Source organism: Lycorma delicatula, chromosome 8 (assembly GCF_047948215.1).
Source record: "Lycorma delicatula isolate Av1 chromosome 8, ASM4794821v1, whole genome shotgun sequence".
Taxonomy (NCBI): Eukaryota; Metazoa; Arthropoda; class Insecta; order Hemiptera; family Fulgoridae; genus Lycorma; species Lycorma delicatula.
This window is the reverse complement of record NC_134462.1, coordinates 88839837-88866685: the sequence shown is the minus strand read 5'-3', so window position 1 is coordinate 88866685 and position 26849 is coordinate 88839837. Positions and strand designations below refer to the sequence as shown.

The 26849-nt window shown below is 31.0% G+C and overlaps 1 protein-coding gene across 4 annotated transcripts in view; it reads right to left on the bottom strand.

Annotated features, from left to right (window-relative positions):
• Nucleotides 1–26849, bottom strand: part of Evi5 (ecotropic viral integration site 5) — a 517609-nt gene that overhangs the window by 124161 nt on the left and 366599 nt on the right. The window contains exons 1-2 of one of the 4 annotated variants that reach the window (XM_075372337.1): nucleotides 23401–23457; nucleotides 16256–16322 (exon numbers count right to left, since the gene is read on the bottom strand). The exons of the other annotated variants lie outside the window; for them this stretch is intronic. The gene's annotated coding sequence lies outside the window, so the exon portion shown is untranslated. Of the gene's footprint in view, nucleotides 1–16255; nucleotides 16323–23400; nucleotides 23458–26849 lie in introns of those variants that run through there. 4 annotated transcript variants of the gene reach the window in all.

Here is a 26849-nt window from a genome sequence, read left to right as displayed (position 1 = left end):
CGTGGGCCTTTCTTTTGCAATCCTGCGATATGAAGACGTCTTGTGACATGCTGGTCTATATGAAACTTTTTTGTCCGAAATATTTTCCTCACAAACTCGACAATATAAAACATTTCCGTCGTTTGTATATGTTCCAGGATAGTCAGCTGTCCACAAAGACACACTTTTTTTCGATAGGCATGGTACACATTAAACTTTGCACAAACAAATAAAAACTAAACTGATGCAATGAACGCGTCAAAAATGAAATGCGTAATTTAACTGCCTAGTGGGAGGAGTGCTGTAATAAGCATGCGCGACGCAGAACGGTATCGTCCGTCCTTGTCTCGCGTGGGTCTGAGCTTTACTTGGCCTCATAATATTATCCTACCAAAACAATAGACGCGCGGCTGCTAAGTGCGCTCTAAGAGCCGTGCGGCTACTAAGTTTGGCCGGCTACAACGTAAGATTTCATTTATCAACTAGGTACCCTACCCCAAAAATATTGTAAATATAGCGAAAATATCCGTCATCACTAGATTTTAAGGAAAATATGCAACAGCCGGTGAGAATGGGCTTAACATGCAAATGTATATAGGCCGGTCTCTACTGATGATTATTAGTCATCTATTAGTCACTTCTGCTTAATATTTTAATTCTTTAACTTTATAATGATATTTTAATCTCCTGACGATGGTTCAAGGAGTGGAAGATCTAGAGAAGTCAAAAATAATTAATTATACTCGAGAAGCTAATTTATTAATTATCAGCGGTATGTTTTAAATAAATGGTATTTTCGTATTCCTCATACCTCAAAACGTAAAGCAAATTCGTGATCACCACCCTACTTCTATCATGCGAATGAAAGTAATACCACACTTTATTTTTGAAAAGTCGGTAAAAAGAGAAGTAAAAGGATGACCAGTTTTTTCTTTACCATTTAATAACAAGAATGGAATAATTTTATTTAGATTATATCTAAACAGTAATCGACAGTTTTTTAAAAAGGTAACCTATTAAAAAAATAATCACACAAAAAATCAAAAAGAATGAATGCAAAAAAGAGATAAAAGAAGAATAGTAGAGGAAAGAATAACGGTTTATATAAATTGGTAAAGGAAATCAATAGTATCTCGGTAAAAATCTTGCATCTTATTGGTACGTACCTTCCGTACTTAAAATTCCGATCACGAAGGAACATTTCAAGGGAAAATTCCATCGAGAGTTAAATGCTTCCGACTAAGTACCATTTTCAGTACTGCAATTTTAACGTCTCAATAACAGATAAAATCAACATAAATCAAACGGTAACCATTTTATGTATAATTTACTGTAAAGATACCCGCTTCGAAAAAAAAATCTGAATAAAAATGTAAATAAAGGTTTTACGATTTAGATTACCGGAAAAGTTTAATAATAATAAAAATAAGTTAAAATATGCCAAGACTATTTATTATTAAACTATTTAAAATTCTTATTCATAAATCTAACGAATAGTAAAAGTATGACAGAGTTAAATAATATTATTTATATATTTAACGATATTATCGTATTGATTTCTCATCAGCTGGTCTACGTTTCAATTCATAGCAAGGATCTGGTATTACTTCACCTATCGTTTCATCCTCGTCGTAAGAATATAAGTAAGTGGAATAAATGAGCACGTCCCACGTTATAACATTAAAATAGAAATTATAATAATCACGTAAAACGATAAGTGACAAAAAATGTAAACAATGTCAAAATATATCTAAAATAAGTTTGTAACTGCCGCGCGCGCGCGCGTGTGTGTGTGTGTGAGCGAGTGGTGTTTTAAACAATTAGGTTATCGATCGCAGAGTCCGCTGCTTTCAGGAAATCAATAGACTAGTCATGATGGAGGGGAATCTACACTGCCATCACATTACTGAGATCAATTCATTTTCTATTAATGAAGATAATGTGTACATCTACGTGGTTGATGCTAGATTCTCTTTACGCAGAAGATAAAATATTTTAAGATCAAAACAACTGGTTTTAATATGAAATGTACGGTAAACCACTACAGCGTATTAGTACGACTTCCTTCTATTATTTTACATTGCATTAAATTGTTGAAATGTTGAAATAACATTTTTGTACAACTACTGCCGTCACTGACGGTAGATGATTCTACTACTAAATCTAATAATATGATCAAGTAAATAACGAATTGAACATTTTGGAGAGCTTTGTATTTTCTCATATTCCCTGTCGAAGCAAGTGCGTGTAGCCAGCGTCAGGATGGAAGAGGAATACGGCTCAGAATTAATAGCCCATGACAAGATGGAATTTTTATCTTAATATTATAGGCGTAATACAGTTTTATCTTCATCAGTCTTTTCACATGGAGGCCACCATTCGCTTTCTGTAAACGAAATCGAAAAGGCATAACGGACGCAGATGAATTCCTAAGTAGTGTCATTGACTACTTGATACATGTCGCCCCTGTCTTTGTTAACCGATCGACGTAATTCAGAATAATAATATTACAATCAGACTACTTCTCTGTCTGCGACTAATATATATATTATAATAAAGAACATGTTTTGTACCGTTTTCTGCACGGTTATGCATCCTTTATTATTCGATAATGAACACTTGATAATACCAGTTGTTCTTATAAGAGAAGCTTGGAGAATCGTTAAAATACCAAGTAAAATACACGAGACAGGTGACAAACTATTATATGGGACACATCAGTTTGATACATCCTGGAGAATTCTGGAAAGGTATAAACTGGAGAGGAGGTCCTTGATGCGGGAAGGGAACGCTAGGCTTTCTAGACGTTAAATGATGATGAAGAATTTAACAAAGGACCAGGACCGATGGAAAGCGTTATCCGACCTCATTATTAACAGACAAATTAGACAATATTGATCTGTAAATTATTCCAAACGTTTTCTCAGACATCTAGTACAGCTTTTCGAATCGGAGTCCACAGAAGATAGCATTCCTTGTTTGATTACGAGTTATTTGTAGCTCTAGATCGGCAGGTTAAGTCGTGTTCTTGTGCATCATACGCGCAGGCATAGTTTGTTCGATTTATCTGATAATCCAAACTGATCAACGAAACTATCGTGATCATTGTTTACACACGTAATGATCGATCATCAGTTGTATCAGTCGTGACTACAATCTTCCCGCATCTTACCACGGTCTTAAAGGCGGGGAAGGCGAAATTTAATCTTCCATATTTCTTTATGTACATTATGGATTTTTTTTTATTACATATTTGTCAAATGTCGGAACCAGTACTTTAGAAACGAATTATATTTCGTACAAAAAAACAACAACTGCTATTTCATTACAAATAACCCTATTTATTCTTTCTAACAACTACATTCCTTATATACTTTGACAGCAGATTTAATCCTTCTTACTATTTCAAGGAAAACAGTGTAACCGGAGATTCTTTTTTCCCACGATTACTGCAGTCAAGATTATTGTGTTTTTTATTTACCAAAGTCACGGCTGATTCCAAAATGTCTGATTAAATTCTAAAAGAAATTCTTTTGACCAGGTTGACAAAACACAAAATACACAATATTAAAAAAAACCGCTGTGCGAAGATACTTACTAGGAATCACTTTTAGCGTGATAGGCACAGCATATATGAAGTACAACTGACTACGGGGAACTACTACTTCCGCATACATACTTCCAACTGTCAAACAATAAATCGACTGTCGAAACTGACAAGATTAATTCCACGTCTACCCTCGTGTATCGTTCTGGGGAACAACCCCACTATTCAGTCCGACCACTTACCAAACTGTGCACGTGTAACGGAGTTTAGTTAGACTCTATCGTCAGAATAAAGGCCGAGGACAATCTCGAGGAAAATTAAAATATACCTCCTTGTTCGACCAAACCTTGAACCGTCAACTTTCAGCTAGCAAGCGTTCAACTTCTGCGCCACCCCGACTCACAACGAAGTAGAACTACATAGATAAAAATCATTAATCCGTTATTTTCAAAGAACTTTAAATTTATAATAAATTTAAAGTTCATTGAAGTTTCACAGGCAAACCCTAGATTAATTCCAAAATGCTACATAGTTTACCCTTCTCCTTCTATAACCAATAATTGTACACCGAATTTTATAATTATATGCACGATTCATACGTTTATCCTTCTTACATACGAGGTCTGTAAATGAGGTAATAAGATTTTTTTTTTGGAAGCCAAAGTGGGAACACTTAAAGCTACTAGTAAACATATGATTATATGAACAGCTGATTTATATACGTCTATTGTTGCCACGTGAGACGTAAACAAACTTTTCGTGAAACGAGTATTTGTTGTGCATTACAAAAATGAGTGATACTAATTTGAGCAACGTTGTGCAATCACGTTCTGTGTTAAACTCTATGAGAATGCTACTGAAACATTTTCAAAATTGAAAAGGGCGTGTGGAGATGACGCTCTGACACGAGCTCTAGTTTTTAGGTGGTTTAAAGCAATTTCAGATGGCCGGGAATCAGATGGGGACGATCCACGCTCTGGTAGGCCGTTAACGTCAAAACGTGACAACAATGTTGAGCGAATCAAAGACTTGATACGGTACGACTGGCGATTAACTATCAGAATGATTGCAGAACAATTGAATTTGAACCGTGCCACAGTCCATCAAATTTTTACAAAAACCAAGTGGGCATGAAAAATTTTTGAGCAAAGTTGGTCCCAAAAAACCTCACTGTTAAACAGAAAAACGACAGGGTGGAAGTGTGTCGCGATCTTCTAGGGCGAATTGAAACTGATTCTTTTTTTTTTTTTTTAATTTTATTACTGGTTATGAATCTTGGATATTTGAATACGACCCAGAAACAAAATGCCAGAGAAAAGAGTGGCACACTTCAAACTCACCACTCCCAAAAAAGCAAAAATGAGTAAATCAAAAATTAAAACCACGCTTATTTGTTTCCTCGATAGTAAGGGCATCGTCCATAAGGGATTTGTCTACAGGCAGACTGTAAATCAATATTTTTAACGAAAATTCTTGAAAGACTGCGGAAAAGAGTTGCCCGTATGAGACCAGCCATCAAAGACAACTAACTGGATTCTGAATCATGACAATGCACCTTATTACACTGCGCTCTCAATTAATGAGTTTTTGGCAAAGAAAAACATTCCTGTAATTTCTCAACCACCTTATTCGCTTGACTTGAATCCCTGCGACTTTTTTCTCTTCCCGCCTTAAAAAAAAAAAACACCTCAAAGGACATCATTTTGGAACAGTAGAAAACATAAGAAAAAGATTGTAACCGACCATCTGAAGGATATTCCGATTACTGAGTTCCAATACTGCTAAGAAGAATGAGAAACCGTTTGAAGCGTTGCGTGGCTTCCCAAGGGAACTACTTCGAAGGTTATAAGAGTCCATGTATAAAGGGATTGTAAATAAAAAGTTTTCCTGAATCAATCTCATTACTTTATTTACAGACCTTGTATGATCACAAAAAATGACCAATTTTCATATTTTTATTCGGGTTTTCATTAGTTACAAAGGTGAAAACTTACAAGAATTAATACCTTAAATAATCTAATTAACAAATTTGTTACAAACAGTATCAAAATAAAGAATATATAGGCCATTTCAAATAAACCTCGATAGACGAATATTTCGTGTTCATTATTTACGTTTTGTTACTTTAGTACAAAATTTACCAAGGTTAGATAGATCAGTAATTTTAATATTATAATAAAATACCACTACAACTATATTACACTATAAATTTATATTATATTAAAGGAGACCAGCATTTTTTTTTCAACCATTAACATAAAAAAACTAATTTCACAGAAAAATAGCAATGTAATACCATAAGTACTACAACCAATTTTGTTTTACACTTAACATAATAGAAAATAAACACTCTAGGCCAATGAATAATAATTTCATAACACGTCACCTACGCCACACAATATCCTATTAGAGCCTAATACAATAAAAAAGAGACAATAACAACAAATAATAAGGAAGTAATACATATATTGTATTATGTAATCAGAAAACAACGCTAACTTGTACCTGTGTAATAATAATAATAATAATAATAATAATAATAATAATAATAACATCACCGGCAACTACAACAGAAAATCTGACCTAACAGAAGAAACATATACAACAATAATCTGTGATAGACGACAATGAACAGTTACAAAATAACCGAGAATAAGATTAAGTACCTCATTTTAAGCAACAATGAAATAAAATTATTTTAATATAATTAAAAAAGAAACAAAAATTACCTCTTTAAACCTACACTCAAGTAATAAGCTGCAAAAACAAAAAACCTAAAATAATGTTAGAAAAAAAAGAAGTTTCGCAACGTCAACACGGCTGAGCTGAAATTAATTCTAAATTAAAGCATGTAACCGAAGTATAAAGTTTGTTCTCCGTATAAACTTTTTATACTATATACTTCGTGTATATATATATATATGCTTGTATAAAGGTGAATTTAAAGTAGAATTTGAGAAAGTGAGTGGTTATACGGAACGATAAGAAAAGAGAACAAAATGTTCTTGCATAATAGATACTTGAAAAGCTTTGCATTATTACAAGAACTTATTCTATTCAAAAACTTTCATCAAAATTTGCGCTTTTAATTATAACTGTAGGTTGTATGTTAAAAGTACAAATAAACGTAACGCCCAACAGATTTTGGATGGTCTATAAAACCGAGCTCAACAACTTAAATAATAATAATAAATTAATAAAGAGGAAACATTAAGCTTTTCAAACGTACACTGTAAAAAGTAACTAGTTACAAAAATTTGAACTTTTAAAACAATATACGAACAAGTTTCACAACGTACCGCTAAAAAAAATCTTCAAAATATAGATGCAACATGTTAATGAAACCGGAAAAATAATTTTCTATAAAAGTTGGTGAATGAAAATAAAGGTTTAAACAATCTTCAGTGATAAGGTAAGATTTATTATATATATATATATATATATATATATATATATAATCTTAACTAGACATGACGGTAACTAGGCGTTACCGTCTTGCGGGAAAGAAAATAAAATTCAAAAATTGATAGAACGCAAAATGCTTTATATCGCTTTAACTAAATTTATTAAAATTAAATTTTAAAAAAAGGAAAAAAATAAATAACGATTGTTACACAATTTCCAATAGCTACTTAAACGAAGCATACACGTCAAATAATTACTGATTTGCAATTTATACTTTAAAAAAACCAAAATAATAAAAATCATAAAATCGCAGGTACTCTGATAATTTCATAGAAACTACAATCAAGCATATAAGGCAATGATGAAATATAAATTTAACGTACTAGATAAAAATTGTGTTACAAAATAAAACTGATAACCCTAAACAAACCACCTAGAATTTTTGCATGTGAGGAAAGAACAGAGGTTTGGTGCTAGGCCTTCCCGTGCGAGAAGTTAAAGTAGGTAAAAAACAACTCGAATCACGAGTTCTCAAAGCGTCAAACCTTCACAAGCTACAGACTCGGATCGCTATTTTAACCGGCTACTCGTTACCATCTCCACCGCATTCAGCTGTTCGGTTTTAATAAACAAGAATTCTAACCTAGTGATCCAGGGATGTCACTTCTGCAAGTATACACGAACAATGGATATATAACTGCTTACACAGGCTTGATTCAACAGATCTACCTACATTTCCGGAATATTTCAAAATAAATCAACCGTTCATTTGTAAATCAATCTTCTTTACATACTGTAATCGTTATCGAATGTTGACAATTACCTCGATAATACAAACTTATCTACAGTTGGTCAGAATAAAGAAGTGACTGATACGGAAAACCAACGGCTTAGATTCTTCAACCGGCCTGAAAAATTTCCCGTCAGTCTGAACCTCGGATACCCGTGATTTCCATCGAAGTATGACACATAAAAGCCGATACTTCTCTGGATGTCTCGCCATATGTTTTTCCTTAATTTATAGTTATAGTTTTATATTTGAAGGTTCATAGATAAAAATTAACTAAAAATACTTGTTCTTATCAGTTAAACCAACAATCAATATAATTATTCTTCCAAGTATGAATATGCGAGAGTGGATTATCCATCAACCGGTATGCCACAGTTTCAAAATACCGGCCGTCCAAATTTTAGGAAGATTAACAAACCCATAAACTAAAGTAATATGATGTTACACATCGATGGGTATATAGTAGGCAAGCACGTCATACATCGGCCGTTAGGTTTAAGTCCTAATATGGATTTTGACACCGTCATTAGGGAATACAATTTTTCCATCGTTTTCAAAATATTTACCAAGGAAAACAGTTTGAGATCATTTTATTTATTTAAAATTTATCACAAAAATCTATTTTTTTTTTCGGCCCGATAATTAATTTAAAATCGTTTGTTATTATCGTAACTTTTTCAATACTTTAATATCAATAAGAAATTAAAATTCTATCGAACAAAACATACACACCACCTCATCATTAATACATAACTAAAAACTTAAAAATTATAAAATGGTATAAACATAATTTAAAAAAGATAATAAATTATAACACGACAAAGATTTTTATTTAAACAATACGGACTCTATAATAACGTTTTTTTAAACATTTTATCATTTCATGGATAAAACAAACATACACACAAAACCTTGCAAAATTTTCCAAGCTAATTGTGTTTTTTTTTTAGACGGTTAAACGTAGTAGTGAAACATCAAGAACTGCAAAAATCCTGACAAGAAACATTTAACCCGGTTAACATATACTGTATATATAATTACACAGCTGAGAAGTAACAAAAACTAATACGATATAAATTATAACAATTCGATAGCATTTAAAAAAATTTTAATTATGGGACTCACCGATCTTTTATAAAACGGTTTTCCCATTTATTTTGCATTTTATTAAATACTTCGTAAAAACTACGTAAAATAAACAATTTTTTCTACAAACATTAAAACTATTACATTAAAAAAAAAATTAATTTCAGCAGGATTACCATCCCTCTTGCAGTGAAATATATTTTTTAATATTTCCTTATTTTTCTGTTCTATCAAAATCAACAAACAATAAACAATAACCGTGTGCTGAGGGGAATTACGTCGGGAGGAGGGGAATTACATCGGGAGGACAGGCTTTATAAGCTAGCCTTCCGCGGTCGGCCCGTAAAATGGGTTCGATAACGCTGGTTTAACAACGGATTGGAATGCAATTAAATCCGTCCTTAAAACACTAAATAATAATAAACAAAACTTGAAAAAATTAGACCCGCTATTTAAAATTAACCCTTTTAAAAAACAAGCCCGATTAGAATGATCCAGCAGCAAGGGACTCTGTCCAGGTTCTGCGATTAAGTAGGGAGTAATAAACTCCTGCCAACTTTGCATTCCTAACCGTGTGCTAGATAAAGAAAGTAAAGATAAAAAATAATTTTCGATATTACATACTACAACTAAGAACAGAAATATAACTGTTTATTACAGATTTCAATTAAGAACGGCTAACTTAACGAATGATATCGAATACCGGTAGTGATTTGACAACATTGTGCCGACAGGTTTAACAGGACAATTAAAGCTGCCGTAACGTTAAAAAAAAATCTAGACTGTATCGAAGCGAAAAACGGGTAACCCCATAGTAAACATTTTTTGTTATCGAAGAAAGAAACGAAAATAATTATTTTGGAATAATAAAGCCTGTTCATTTTAAAAGTATGATAAACGACTTGGAATTCCATACTCACCTATTTCTAACATTGTTAAGATCGTACATTAGAAGGTTAATGTCTGTGAGTCCATTTTATTTATATAAATATATATATATATGTACGGACACAAACACACCAGTACATAAGTTTATGTTAAAGTTTTAAATACACCATATTTTTCTGTAAAACAAATATATTTTTTCCATCTTATACAGAGTGATTTACCACGTTATGCTGATATGTAGGCAGTTCATTCTACATACCCATCGAGTTGGTCTAGTGGTTAACGCGTCTTCCCAATTCAGCTGATTTGGAAAGTCGAGAGTTACAGCGTTCAAGTCCTAGTAAAGCCAGTTATTTTTACACGGATTTGAATACTAGATCGTGGATACCGGTGTTCTTTGGTGGTTGGGTTTCAATTAACCACACATCTCAGGAACGGTCGAACTGAGAATGTACAAGACAAGACTACACTTCATTTACACTCATACATATCATCCTCATTCATCCTCTGAAGAATTATCTAAACGGTAGTTACAGGAGGCTAAACAGGAAAAAAAAGAGTTCATTCTACATGTAAAAATATAGAAAAAAATTGCATACAAACATACGTCCGGAAACGCTTTGTTAACGAATTACGGTTGGCGAAATATTTCGCTCAGATTTTATCTCCTTCAGTGAAACGAAGCCATACAGAAATTCTTGGCACGCAAAAGTGTAAGCTAATTTGATGGTTTCATATGAAATTCGATCCGAAAAATTGAAAAAAATGAGTCCGAGAACTGTAAAAACTTCTGTAGTTTTTTATAAAACTGGCGAAGACGCTTGTTTTTTTACGTTTGACTTGTAATAACTTTGTTAAATTCCCAATAAACTGATAAAACTCTGTTTAAATTAAATTTTAAACACTATAAATAAAGTAAACAAAAAGCGAATAAAAGTTACATTAAATGGGCTTTTATTTAGTAATACAAAACTAAATTTAACTTGAAAATGATTCTGAACGTAAAAAATTAATAAAATTTACAATAAATTTTCAAAAATGTTTCCATTTATTTCAATGCACTTTGCTGTACGTTTGTGGATCCCTCTTGTTGCTGTTTTTAGTTCATCGGGCCTGTTCTTTAACAGAGCAAAAGAATCAGTAATACGGGCAAGTAAATTTTCTCGGGTATTTACTTTCAACTTATAAACATACACTTCATCCAATCCGTTACACAAAAATCCAACGGCGTAAGATCTGAATATCTGGGTGACCAGGATTGTGAACCACCTCGACCGAACCATTTTTCTTGGAATTGCTGATTTAAGTGGGCTGAAACAATACGAGAGAAATGTAGATACTGGCCGTCGTGCTGGAAGTACATTCGGCGTCGTGTTGCAAGAGGAACATCGTCAAGTAATGGCTGTAATTGTTCTTGAAGAAATTTTAAGAACGCGTCACCTGTTAAGAGCCCTTGGAAAAGAAACGTCCGACCGACTGATTATGAATAATCCCACACCGTACATTAAAGGCAAATCGCCGTTGAAAGTTACATTCCATCGTCGCGTGAGGGTTCACTTCTGCCCGTGATTGTTGGTTTCTCATGTTGTTTATGCTATCACGGGTGAACTGTGACTCATCGGTAAATAATATCTACTTGAAGAGCTATCGATGAGTATTTAATCGATTGCAGAACGCCAAGCGAAGGACAAGGTATCCTGCATGTAGATATTGCACTTTTTGTTTATGATACAGATAAATGTCTTAAGTGTCCTCCGTATTTAATTTGTGAAACTCTCAACCGGTTAGAAAGACGTTTTGTACTAACAACGCGACTACGCTGAACAGCAACAATAGCGCTTTGATCGATATTAACATCGTGGTGGAGAGAAAGGTCATAAGGAATAAGATTACTGCTACGAAGAGATCCTTTCCCGTAACATACAAAATGCCGCACTAACAAGTTCTTGGATTTGGAATCCTGCGATTAGGTTAACTTTGTGGATATTCTTCAACAGCGGCCGTAGCTCTGCCTTCAAACACACCATAAAAAAACACCATATCAGCATATTCTTCATTTGAAATTAAGTATGGCATTAATACTTAAATAACCGACCGGATTCAAAATGGTTGGGCAGTACAGCTGTCTATTTGTACTAACAGGAAAATTGTACTAATGAACTGCAATTCGACTGTAAGCTTACATACCAACACAAACACAATTAAAAAAAAAATTACTATTGGACGACTTTTATTGTATTACCAACTTATGAAATTAAAATTTCTCCAAAAAAATATTCCTTATTTTGATTTAAACAAAAGTAATAGTTTTTTAACAGAACTTAAATACACCGATACGATCGTCGATTCAGTACTATCCTGTTATCAAATAATTTATTTTGAAACTTCTTTTATTAATTTTGAATACTAGAAATAGCTTTTTTTTATCATTTTTCCCCAATTTTGAAAAACAAATCGATTATCGATAAAAATGATTTTCCAGTTAAATTCAGCTTTGTACTGCTAAACAGAAATCCATTTTATTTAACTGTTATTCGCTTTCTGTTTACTTTATTTATACTGATCTGGTTTAGAATTAAATTTCCTACAAGTTTTTATTAAAGAGTTTTATCTGTTCACTGGCAATTTAACAAAGATGTTACAGGTCATATGTAAAAAATACGTTTTTCGACTCCATTTTTTGCGTTTTCGCCGGTTTTATAAAAAAAACGGCTGAAGTTACAGTTCACGGACTCTTTTATTCAATTTTTCAGATGAAATTTCATATGAAACCATCAAATTCGCATACATTTTTGAGCCAAGAATATCTGTATGACTTCATGAAATCTGGACGAAATTTTTCGCCAGCCGTAACTCGTAAACGAAGCGTTTCCGAACGTATGTTTATATGTACTTTTTTCTATATTTTTACATGTAGAATGAGCTATCAAAGTATCTGCATAATATGGTAAATCATTTTGTATAAGAAGTAATACTTCGTTTCGATTGCTGCATAACTAAATCTCATCCGAGTATGTTCCCTAACCCACCGGGTTGGTCTAGTGGGTCGTCCCAAATCAGCTGATTTGGAAGTCGAGAGTTCCAGCGTTCAAGTCCTAGTAAAAGCAGTTAATTTTATAGGGATTTAAATTAGACTAGATCGTGGATACCGTTGTTCTTTGGTGGTTGGGTTTCAATTAACCTCACATCTCAGGAATGTACAAGACTACACTTCATTTACACTCATACATATCATCCTCATTCGTCCTCTGAAGTAAAACCTGAACGGTAATTCCCGGAGGCTAAACAAGAAAAAAAAGAGTTTGTTCTTTAGACAATAATAGTTCTTTTAATAAATCGAGTATTTAAAAAAAATATATACGAGTATCAAAATAAAAGACGGTACCAGAAACATTAAAAACGTATTCAGCAATAAAATCGTCCAAGGATCTGGGAAAAATCTTAAGTTCGCAATACCGCACAAACTGCGTGTTGCGTTTACTGACGATATGTTCCGTATAATACCTTCTAGAAAAATACTCGCAAAATTAATAATTGTATTTAGTTGATAACTGCGAATAGGATTATATTTATAATAATTCTCCATTTTAGACATCAAAATAAAAATTGGGCCGACTGGGAAGAACATATTTAAAAAAATATACGGTGAAAAGATTCAATGAATTTTTTTCACCAAATCGCAGTAGATTAACCTTGAAAAGGGAAAACAAAATGAAAACGATTACTATCTAAGAATAAAGTAAACGAGAAAAACCGATAGAGTGAAAGAAAAAATCAGCGGAAAAACAAAAAGAGAAAGAAAAGAAGAAAGAAAAAAGTAGGAAAAAGTGGGGAAACATCTTTTAATATTTACCAGATTTGATTTCCCTCAGGGGGTCACCCGATCCCGCGTAAATTGCACACAGCGTAAAGCAATCTTAAATCCCGTGCATCAATAAACAGCTTTAGGGTCCATCCTACACAAACTTTCTTTTAACTGTTTTATCCATCTCCCCGCTACAACAAACAACTTCTATGATAAATCCGCTAATAACAAAGTTATAAAATTTCAAAATATAACTCCAAAACAAGCCACTTACACTACCATTTTCTTTTTATTACTAATTATAATAAAAGAAAATATGAATATTACCTTGTAAAAGAACCGAAATTATCGCACGATTAATTTTAATGTCTAAATAATTTATTTCATTATCCCGCAAGATAACGTGTAAAACCAGATATAAAATACCAAAATGAAGTACACTGTACGCATTAAAAAAACAAAACGAACAATCGAAACGTAATAAGAAAAGAAATAAATAGTAAATAGAACAAGTAAAATGACTAAAAGATACGAGTAGGTCGGATAACTTTATTATAGCCGTACTGTTCCACTAAGATCCTTTTAACAACTCACACATTTCATATTCCTTTTAAGCTTCTTATCATTAAAGTGGAATCAACTAAAAAGAAAACGAAAAACCCAAGAAGTTTAAACTTTTGACCTTAAAAAAAAAACAATTACTTTAATAACTACGCGTATTCCTTACGTAAAAGTAACCAATAGTATTCTTTTTATTACACGAGGATTTTCACACGAGGTTCGCAACAGCAATTTTAAGTAATTTAAATTAATTTTTCGTCAGACTGCAATTTAAAATAATCAGGAAATGTTTAATAAAAAAGAAACAGAACTAAAGTGAAATATCTTTATGAAAAAGACATTACTTTTCACTAAGCGTTGTATAAAAAAGGCGACTGACTTAAAGATAACGGTTTAAAAAATTAAATTAGTAAAAAAAAAGAAAAATTAAAAAGTAATTACCTGGGTAGTAAGATGACTGTGAGTGGAGAAATGGACGTTTTCAGAAGTTGGGCAGGTATCTGTGGAACCGTAAGAGAGATCTAGAGAGAAATAAGAAACTAGAAAAGACGTTCAGTCAAAGCCGAACGAGTGACGGATGAAGGTAAACGGAGTGATGTAGGATAACTATTATCCTTGATAAATAAGCGTATACGACGTACGAAAAACAGAGCCGGAAGAAATGGACGAGTACGGTGTAGTTGAACGATCGTAAATCACAAACCATTAGATGAAAGAATTACGGGAAGACCAATCAAATAAAAATAACGGGTATCAGATCAGGCCGAACGTTAAAAAATTGAAGAGAGCAGTAAGTAAGAGACAGTAAATAAAGTATAGACTTAAAGAAATAATTTCATCACCTTTCTTTCATTCATCACCACCACTTACTCCGTACCAACTTAAAATGAAAGGACTCCGAAGAGTCTGAAAGGGATTAAAAAAGGAAAAATCTGTACAAACGTAATCTAAAGCAAATTTCCAACGTCTTAAATAGTTTCACTAAACCTACAATTATTTAACATTCATATATTCTTAAAGTAATAAACATTATAAGAAGACCGATATAACGGACCTGAGTAACAATCGTTCTTTGAAATACTGCCCGCTGACACACCTAAAACAGATGTTGTTCAACGAGAAGAATTACCGGACCAGAGTAAGAATTCCTTTACCCACCGGGTTGGTCTAGTGGTTAACGCGTCTTCCCAAATCAGCTGATTTGGAAAGTTCGAGAGTTACAGCGTTCAAGTCCTAGTAAAGCCAGGTATTTTTACACGGATTTGAATACTAGATCGTGGATACCGGTGTTCTTTGGTGGTTGGGTTTCAATTAACCACACATCTCAGGAATGGTCGAACTGAGAATGTACAAGACTACATTTACACTCATACATATCATCCTCATTCATCCTCTGAAGAATTATCTAAACGGTAGTTACCGGAGGCTAAACAGGAAAAAGAAAGGAAAAGGGTAAGAATTCCTGGGAAAATGTAAGAGCTCGGACGACCATTCTCACGCTTCGACTTGGGTCTGGTTTTGCAGGTTAAGAGGATAGGAGTACAAATACTCCAGGAAAGACTGGTTAAGTACTGTACTACGCGAAGTTTTAAGCGAGTCAGTGAAGAAGCATTTCAGTGTGGACAGTGGGTGAATAAAGGAAGTTGTTTCGGTGAATTACTGTTGGACAATGTATTCAATTCAACTATTAAATATAGTGTAGTTTTATTTACGAACAGGAAAGGTATTTCCAGTAAAAGAACTTTAGTCTAATCTTATCTTCGTAGTAATACAATACCAATTGACCTAGGTGTAAATATTAGCGGTCATGATAGTGTCTTTTGTCAATTGGTCTGAATTCTGGTTTTTATGATTAACTACCTGTAAATAATAAATTCTGTCCTTACTTAAAATTCTATTTTTTATGTAATTTATTGATTGTTGTGGTTATTATAGACATTATTATTGAATATTATAATTATTACCATTGTCTTATTATTATTATTGATTTATCTTATTCTATTTATGTTCTTTATTATTAAACTAATAAATTTCAATTATATAAACATTTTCAACTGTTAATTTCTCAATATCCTTATCGAGCTACAAACACGCGGCAATATTATAAAACTAATTCCAAACATCCTAAATTTAAACATAAATAAGCTCTATTTTTAAATAACAGTATGCTAAAATTAATTTTTAAAAGACTTACAAGTTACATAATTTTGTATCTTAGACAAGGCAAAACACAGCCGACCAGAGAACTGTTTTAGACGTACCTGCAACAAACAAATTCATTATCGAAAGATCCGATTCAATTAAAATATTATACATACAGCTTAAAAAATATAACAATTTCGTGTAAATATATGAGTATTATTACCTTTAACGAACAAATTAATTAAATAATTTAACGTTAAATTAATTTTAAAAGACGTCAGAATTTACAGAAGAAATAAATTGCTTGATAATAATATAAAATTTTCTCATACAAAATCACATCAAAAATACGTAACCTACAAGAAAACAATTGATAGCTACTGTTTTCCTGCAAAAGTTCCTTTAAAGAAATTATAAAATGTAAAACCTCAAAGGAAGAAACAATAAAATTTTTTTTTTTTTACTAAAAGATAAAAGGCACTACACATTTTTTCAGATAGACCAACTATCCGTTATGGAATACTGTTATAAAATAATTGTTCGAAATTTAAAAAAACATAATTGTGATAACCGGTGAAGAGGTTCTTTTAGGAGGACTGAACCCTTTAATTTCTGTTTGTACGTGAACATTTTCTTCTTGTTAGATAAATGACACGTGGGCAACATGAAATCGCTGATCAACTTGGACTAACGTTTTTTTAATTTTTACCCAAAATGGGAACGCTGCTACTATCCTAGGTAAAAATTCCCCCATCCTCGAAGGATTGTGAGAGGGATTTATATCCACATCTTTAAGGAAACCTACAATATCCATCGGGTAGTGGTTCTTTGGGGTAGATCGTCCTGTCCTTTTATTTAATTTTTACTCTTTCGTCAGCACCTGGGTTTTGTGGAATGAGATCAGGCCACCGCTACATATATGTTAAAGATGACCTGAGAATTCCTGTGAAGTCGGTATATCCTTGGATAGGCGGATGAAAACAGATGTATCCGAAACTGTAATTTCCTGTAAAAACTGTAATAGTGAAACTGTAATAGTGGATGAACGATAACTCTAATCAACTATCGAGTAAATTCAAGCATCTTATTTATTTCTCTATGAAAAAATAAATAGCTTCCAAGAAAAGTTATTACTGCTATCTTTTCTCCAAGTTTTACTGAAATTTAGGTTAGAAACATAAAACGTGTACCGTTTTTAAGAACTGTAACTTGGACATCAAATATGAAATTTAAAAGGTAAAAGGACAGTAATTTTGCAATCAAAATTAAAATCTGAGGAAAAAATATATAACTGCAATATCCTTTTTGTAAATGAAAAGAAACCGGTCCAAATTAGAACTATAAGTACGTATGATTTCTATGTTCCAGATTTACATAGTAAAGACTCAGTTTTGTACCCGGAAAAAGACAACGATTTATATCGAAAAGACAAAAATGTTTTGGTTCATTAGCTGTTATTCAGATGCAATAACTATAGAAAATGATTATACGGCGAGCTAAATGATAATCTAACATTAAATTAAAAAAAGGAAACTGTAAATTATTTTCCGACTTCTCCCTAACATTCCAAAACAAGAAAAATCGATAAAAAATCAATAAAGTTTTTAACCGTAATGAGCTTAAAAATATAAGTTGCAGGGAAATAACTATATAGTCAACAGTAACAGTGGGAGGGCGATATATATATATCTCTCTCTCTCGAGAGAGAGAGAGAGAGAGTGAGAAAGGGAAAGGGAAAGAGAGTGAGTGAGGGAAAGCGAGTGAGAGGGAAGCTCCTCCTTCGCTCTCTCTCAATCGATGCACAATCTCCCAGAAGCTAAAAAAAATTATATTTTGAGGGTTTAGATTATAAAGCATATCTCAATTTCCAATTTTTTTTTAAAGATTCACCAAATTGCATATTTGTTACTTTCAAAATAATATTAAACTGATTGTCACGCCTTATGTTTTCGTAGAAACAATTCTAAAGAAATCAGTATCATATACTCGTATGCCGATATAAGTGGCTTAACAATTCTAACTAGTACATTACGCTAATTGCACAACGATGATAACGTACTAAATAATTATAATAAATAAATAAAAATATTAAACCGTTACGAAATGATTTAAAAATACAAAACAGTACTTGTTAATAAATTTAATTTGCCAACATATAAATGTTAAAAAACGTTATAATAATGGCGACCCGAATAATTAAAAAGAGAACAGAACGTGAAACAACCAGGCGAAGATAAATGCACAAGTATGCATGACCAAAACACAAACATGATGCACATTAAGGTGAAAGGGAATGTAAGAAAAGGAAACAGAAAAAAAGAAAGGATTAACCGGAACAGTTAATTGACATAAAAGAGAAGTCATTAAACAACAAAATCATCAACAGCAGTATCATCATCATTAAGTAAAGTGTAGAAAGAATAATATATAGCGTAAAATCACCGTGTGCGGTCAGGTAGATGTAGCAGTCTAATGACAATAGTCTATTGTTTAACGTACTGAAAACAACTTTTCTATAAAGCCGTATTCCATATTTCTCAACACGTACCTGTTATTATCTAAAATTATCATTATTTTTTAAGTGCTTTTTTTAAATCCAAAGACATTAATGACATCTTTAGAAAATACACTTTTTCATTAATTATTTTCGTTTTTATTACGTTTACATTAACAATTTTTTTCTTTTATTAAAACATTTTTGAATCCCATAATATATTCGCAAAAGTAAACGATAGAAATAATTCAAATTAAAGCTATATTGGATAGCAGAAAATGGAATCTACAATTCAAAATGGAAGAAAAAAAAATACAGGCGATCACAGGTTACGAAGTACTTTCATTTTAATTTCTAACTACTAGGGAAAATAAATATTGTGTAACTGCACGCTACCACCACATATTTACACACTAAATAATGATATTAATTAATTTAATGGTGAAGCGTTCTTCTACTTTTAAGCCGCTTCGTTGGCGGTCCACGTAACCAGCTTTGTAACAGAACAGTGCCATGTGAACTCAAAGGGATATCGTTCAGGATCTTTAATCCAATGGTTTCCCGTTAATCTTCAGCAAACTAATGCCGTGTACCAATTTTGGTTCTACCGCCTTTTGGAGCCGTTTTTGCCCCAAGGACAATAGTGTCCTAACCTCTATCCGCTCGAATACCCTCAAAGAGGTTGTTGGCACTTGGTAGAGGGGATCTTCTTATCGCGGAAGATACTCGGTCCCTTCTATCCTTTGCCGTCTGCACATAACAACATATAAACAGTCTTTGCCCTCTCTCTTCCACGCGAAGGTGAATATCAGGGTTTCACCATCATTGAAATTGAGACCGTGAAGGCTTTCTCAACTTCTCTGGATCTCTAGAGAGGGTTGAAGTATTATTACCTTAATTAAATCGAACATCGATCAGTATAGGACTTCAATTTTAAGACGGTTAGGTAAATATACGGTTATGCAAATAACCGATGTGAAAAACCAAATTTTTAGTTAAGTAAATTATTTTTACAATGTATTTCATAGTAATAAAAACCGCATATCCAGAATATTATAGTTTCATTCAACTCGAATGACTTACTTACGTATATCCTACGATAAAGACCCATCAGACATTATATAATCTACTACTTCATGGGTCTTTCGTATAAAATTAATACGTAAAGTTATCACACGTTTAAATTTTATATATATATATATATATATATATAATGTGTTTATTTTATTGATGTCGTCTATATGTCACAACTTAGCTGTAGTTTTAGCATGTAATACACCAATAAAGATTAAAATGAACACGGATAAACGAACAAATGAACATTTAACTCGGTTTGCAGACTTTATTACTTACATTAACTCTTTTTAAGACGGTATTTAATATTCGATATATTTATTTAGTAAATTTAATTTCTTAGATGTTATAACTTTATATAATGTAGTTTATTACAATATGATGATATTAAAATAATATTTCTAAAATAATATTATAATAATATTTCGAAGTTGCTATAAAAGAAATATTATTTTAATATCATCATATTGTAACTTCGTTCATAAAAATGAACAATAAATGGTTTTAGAATACTATACATCGTATGGCTTAACCGAAATGTAAAATACAAGGTGAATCATATATTACGAAAAATGAAGATTTTATGAAACACGTATAAGAGTGTAAAGTATATATATATATATATATAAACACTACTACTACTACTACTACTACTAAAAAATGCTATTTAAGATATATTTTTACACAATAAAACGCGAAATTAAAAGAATATTTCAAGGAACACTTGACGAGAATTAAACAATAAAAATAACATCGCATTATAAACAATTTATTTTCTATAAAATAAAATTCAATGGTTCCTTTAAATGAAGCATTTTTTTCTTTAAATTAAAATATAATTAATGCAAAAAAATATACGTGAAAAATACAGTAAAATTAAAACTTTTTCTACTCTTATTACACCCTATTTAAACTATATAAACTACGTCACTTCCACACTATAATTAGAAAATGAGAAATACATCTGCAAATGACATCACCAGTTAATATTAAAATTATGAAAGTGAAAAACGAGAAGAGAAAAAGATACATGAAAAGAAATAAAATCAAATATCATAGAATAATAAAAGAATAATAATTATTATAATAACGATATAAACGTATAGTCTACACTTAAAACAAAGCTTTTTGTAGTAAAACATATTTCTTCCTTAAATGCTTTAGCAAATAAATTTAACTATTAAGATATGGAATAGATTATTCGTTAAAATTATATGACAGCAGTTAACAAAACTTTTCGCGATAAAATACATCTGTTCCACCGTCATTATAACAGCAAATATTTACTAAGCCAATTTAATTTTATGAAACATTGTACTTTAAATGTTATATACATAGAAGAAACAAAAATACGATAAAAATATAATACATTTTCAGTTGACTATAAATCCAAATAAAATTTTGTTAAAAAAATTACTTACAAAGTTTTATTTACTTTTTTTATCCTGATAAATATGGTGAGAAAGCTATAAATTTTTCATATCTAATTTTATTTAAACAAAAAACAATCATTGCATTTATTAAAACTTTAAATTCGTTAATTTATTTTTTGTTGTACAATTCGACTACTTTGATAAGTAAATGCCGTTTTATGTTATAGGTTTACTTGTTTTTCATTTTTGATGATCATTGTTTACAAAAATATAATTCCAAACGATAAAAAACGGAAATAAAAAAACAATAATTAAAAAAAATGTTTTAATCGTTTCTATTTTCTTAAAGCGGCGCTAAATTAAAAATCACCGACTGAATAACCAGCTTGTTAGTTTTTAATATATAGCCGATTTCAAATAGTTGAAATTTAAAAAAAAAAATTATCGACACAGATGTAGGACTGTGGGTTGTGTCTGATGTACGGCTTATGCACACACATACACACACAACTTAATTTAAAATATTTACCATTTTATTTAGATGTAATATTTTTTTCGTTTATTTAAATCAATGATTCTAAGTAAATCGTGCGGGCTTACCGTATTTAATTCGCGCTGGTGTGGAGGTACTAGCAGCGACGGTTGGTACAACTAATGTAATTTCACAACTTACATAGAACAAATTTCGCTTTACGATCGGCAGATTGGTGTAGCCATGAGACTTAACGTACAAGGTACCGAGTCAACCGGGCGATCGAGTTGAGACCCGGCTAGACCGAGTTACTTTTTCACACTTTAAATATTATTCATTTATTTAATTCTACCGCTCACCTGTGACGTCACAACGTACCAGATGATCGCAACAGCATTTCTTCGTGATAAGGGTGCGATCTTGCAATTTTTTGTTATTTTTTAAATATTAACAAAAGTGCCTAAGAAAAGTATGACCTTAATTACGCGAAATCTCGAGATACTGAGAGTGACCTTGCTCTATATCCTCACCCCCTTGACTTTTAAGTGGAAAATTTAATGGCATCACTGTCCCATATGTAGAAGTAATCTGATCAAGTTTGGTCAAAATCGGTCCATTAGTTCTGGACACATAAGGTGATTTAGAGGCAAACACCAAATATATACACGATAATAAATTCAATAACAACCCTCATACATAGAAGCATATTAATTAAAGCTTTATTAATCGTTTTGGGATCTGGAATCCTGCGATGGCAAACCGATCACGTTCAAACTAAAATTCACAGAATATCTTCGCTAACGACAGCAGTACATTTCACAGTTCAGAAATACTTAATGTATCTTATAGAATGATTTAAACCCTAATACAGTATTAGGTATTACTGATCAGCTATTATTTTATTGTCAACTTTGAAATAATAATTATTCAAATGATTAATTTATTGTATTCGGTCTTTAAAAAAGATTTTATTTTGATTTAAAACAAAACGTTATGTTAATGTACATACGAAAACTAACATCTGGAAAATTTCCATCTGGTTTTTTGAGTTCCTTAGGTGCCCAAATTGGACCGATTACAAAACTTCTAAAGCTATAGTGCTATTTAGACGGGAAATAATTTTTATAATTATTTTTTTTTAAATAATTATAAAAATTTGTTCGTATCTCGAAAATACTATCTAAAAATACACACAAAAAAATTAGAATACATTTTAGTCTAACTGAGAAATCCCTTTTTTTAGGACGTTTTAAGAAATCAAAACAATATTAACTGTGGAAAAACTACAAATTAATTTCTTCAAATTATTTTCATCTATTCTTGAAATGATACATACACCGTATTTTATCATTATGAATAGATCAGAATAAAATATTTATTTATTTGATACGTTTAAAATTATATATTTCATTATATCGTGACTTGCGATAGTATAAGAACGTTATCAATTTTAATGGCGGGAAAAATACATTTTTATTCTTAAATTACCACAAGTAATATTTAAATGTTAATATTTAAAACCTAAAAAATATTTTAATTTATATTGAATCATTAAAAACCGCTAGAAATATTATAGTATATAATATTTCTTATATATATATATATATATATATATATATATATATATATATATATATATATATATATGCAACAGGAATAATTAATAAGTATTTTTAATTCATCTTTAATAAAAAATATTAAAGATATTCATTTTGAATTAAAAAAATCTTAATACCTACAATATAGTTCATATACTACTATATAACAACAGTTTAAGTACTTACATTTGCAAAACATCGTTAATTCGTTTTAGGCAAAATTAGTAGTTCAACTTTAAATACCAAACTCGACATGAAGATGAACTCGATGAATTATTTGCAACATGCAAATGAAATTTTAATATGAAATTATTGCGTTTATAAATGAAATAACTGAATTACAATTAATCCTATACAACAAATCACTCACCTTTTAATTAATTATCTAAAAAAAGAAAAAACTTCACTAAAATAATAACTAAAAAAAAAATTATTCTTACACAGATCTCATATAAATTTTAACAATAAAAAGCATATCAACAATGAATAAAACGAAAATATACTAATACAAAAACAAATAACACCATTTAAATGAATCATTAATTTTTCAAGATAACAGAAGTACCTCTTAAAATAAAACAGTATAAAAACGACATTTGATAAAAAAAATAATAAAATTACGTAAACTTTAAATGATTAAATAATTGTAACACACCTTATGTGCAAATATAATTGAAAATGGCAACACCGCATTATTATTAAATAGGGAGCAAGAAAACAGTTGTAAGATAAAATTTAATCTTTATTTTTAATAGTTATGATCAGATAAAAATTAAATACAACGTAAACAATTACCATTAAAAAAGCAACCGAGTAAAATTATTCGCCGTTACAAGATCGATTTGTTAAATTCATAAATAAACTGTGTAGGTTACATAACAAACACATACACGCTTATTTATACACAAAAGGTCAAATGGTGCTTGCCATCCTGCTTTTATGACGAGTTTTCATTAGATTTTCAATTTTATTATATTTATTTTCTATTTTACCTCCGGTTCAGAAATATTTATCATTTATCAAGGTGTTAAAGAGTACATCCATCAGTTCAACGGTACGTCAGCGGTTTCAACGTAGTACATCCACCTTTAGTTGCATCGCCGGGCCAGTCTATGCGACTATCGATGCATTTACTATCACAGCACGGTTGTAACTTACTGAAGCATTTCAATACATTACACAAAGAAGATTAATTTTTTTAATTTTATTTTCTTCGTTTTTGAAGAAATTAAACGGCTAAAGAAAAAACAAAAAAAAATTGGATTAATAATATTTTTAAAAGAATGCTTGATTTTGGAAGCAATACTTTTTTCCTGGACCTTTAGGAAGATGATTTTTAATTCTTCGACGTGTATCTCGTCATTCCGAAAAATGTCTTGCCGTATTTTTTCCCCTCTTCATCTGATTACAACAGTAAGAGTTCGTACGACTGTTCGTAGTTTTGCATAAGGGAATCGAATGTAAAAAAATCCGCCATGAATGTCAAACTGCTAATGACAGCAAGGAAGATAAACTTGCTACCGTTCAAATACATCGGACTTTACTACCGCCCACCAAAGTTGCTTTGACTAGTGAGTATAGCGACTGGCTAGCGAGCCGTATGAACAAATGAATTACACTGCGATCAACGAATAGAAAGAAATTAATTTTATACCGTACCTCTTGGTATGGTAAGGTTCGTTCTACTCACCAAAGAAACTGATTGTACAGTGAACGTAATTTCTTTCCGAAAAAAAAATACGGTATGTTTTTTTGTAATTTACACAGGTTCTTAACATATGTAAATTTCTGTAATTTAGAGGTGGAAAATTGTTTTCCAGGCAAACGCCTACGTACGCTTTCCAATGCGAGGGTTCTTTTTTCATTGGCATATAATACAGATATACTGGAACTTATCGTATACCACATTTTCTGATCTTCAACATTATACGACTAGTTTTAACTCAATTGTGTCAAATATATCTTTCTGTTCTTTTAAATGTTATAATACTTTTGTATTTGCGTTTTGAAACAATCCCCCTACACCAAAAGCACACAAATCATTCGATTGAAACCGAATACGGAAACGTTTCTGAGTTAATTTGCCCAAAATATTGGTAAAAACAATTTTTTTGAGAAATACTCGATCCAAAAATGAAAATATTTATTACTTTCCTAGGAAAGTAATAAATTTAAATAATAAAAAAATTAAAAAGTTTCTACTCAGAAACCATTTAAAACTATGAATATTAACGACAATAAAGTCACCGTTAAAAAACGGGTTAAATATTTCATTTAGTTTAATAGTTAAAAATATTTTAATAATAAAGAAAAAATAAGAAAGTGAAACTGCACCATAGTCTAAATTCCACAAAATGCTGACCGGATTAAATTGCATTGCAAAAAATAAAAGAGAATTCGTCATTCTATATTATATTTTGTCCCATATTTGAATTTCACAACACATAATTCAAATCAAATTAGTATACTAGAAAAAAAAGGCTAGATACAAAGGAAAAAAAAAAGAAATATTAATCACTTTTTAAATAGATTTGTATGCCAATGATTTATTACAAAATAAAATACACGAACAACGAAATATAAAAATAAATGGATTAAATGTATGAAAATATACGTTTATGAATTAAAAAAAAAAAAAAACCCCAACTAATTCATATTTGAATGTTTATTTCAAAACTCTTAAATAAAATCACGTTATTATTTCACCACCTTTAATTTCAAAAATACATTGTTTCAATATATTCAATTAAACCGATACATCTGCCTCAAAATTAGAACACAAATCTTACATAAAAAACAGTTAAAAATAAACCTAAATTAACGATTAAAAACATAATTAAGTAATTTATTTTAAATCCAATAAACAAAACAACATAGATTAAAATTAATACTACCCAAAGAACACGAACTTTAACGTCTGTGTTCAATGCGTTAAACATATTCTTATGAAATTACAAGTATAAATTAATTAATGTGATATTTCTTGCTTTTCTCGACCGATTTTGGAGATTGTAGACCACTGGTTTAAAGATTTTCAACCTCTTTTTTCCAATTTCAATTAATAGCTGTTTCAATCAGGAACGAAACTTATTTTTATTTAATCAGATTAAGAAAACGGTATTTTCGTTTTGACAGACTAAGTAAGAAAGTACTTACGTATTAACGCCACCGCAGCTACAGCTTTATTTAAAAACAAAGTAGTCAATCGGATTTCGGTGGGAAATGGGCCGATATAGAGTTTAACATAGATTCAAAACAGTCTCTTTATTAATTTTAATAATATTTATTTTATAAATATAATTTAACCAAACTTAACCTACGCTCGCTTCGCTCGCTAACCTTGACTAAATAATTGCAATAATTACTGAATTTATTAAATAAATACTCAAAAAATTACGGCGTTAATTAGTCAAGGTTAGCGAGCGTAGGTTAAGTTTGGTTAAATCATATTTATAAAATAAATAAATATAAATAACCATTTCTTAAAATTAATAGACTCAATAAAATAAATACTCAATTTTAAATAAAGCTGTAGCTGCGGTGGCGTTAATACGTAAGTACCGAAAATATTTATCGTATAGGTAATGTGGGTTATAGCCAATAACAGGGAAACCTTGGTACAAAAGCATCCAGTT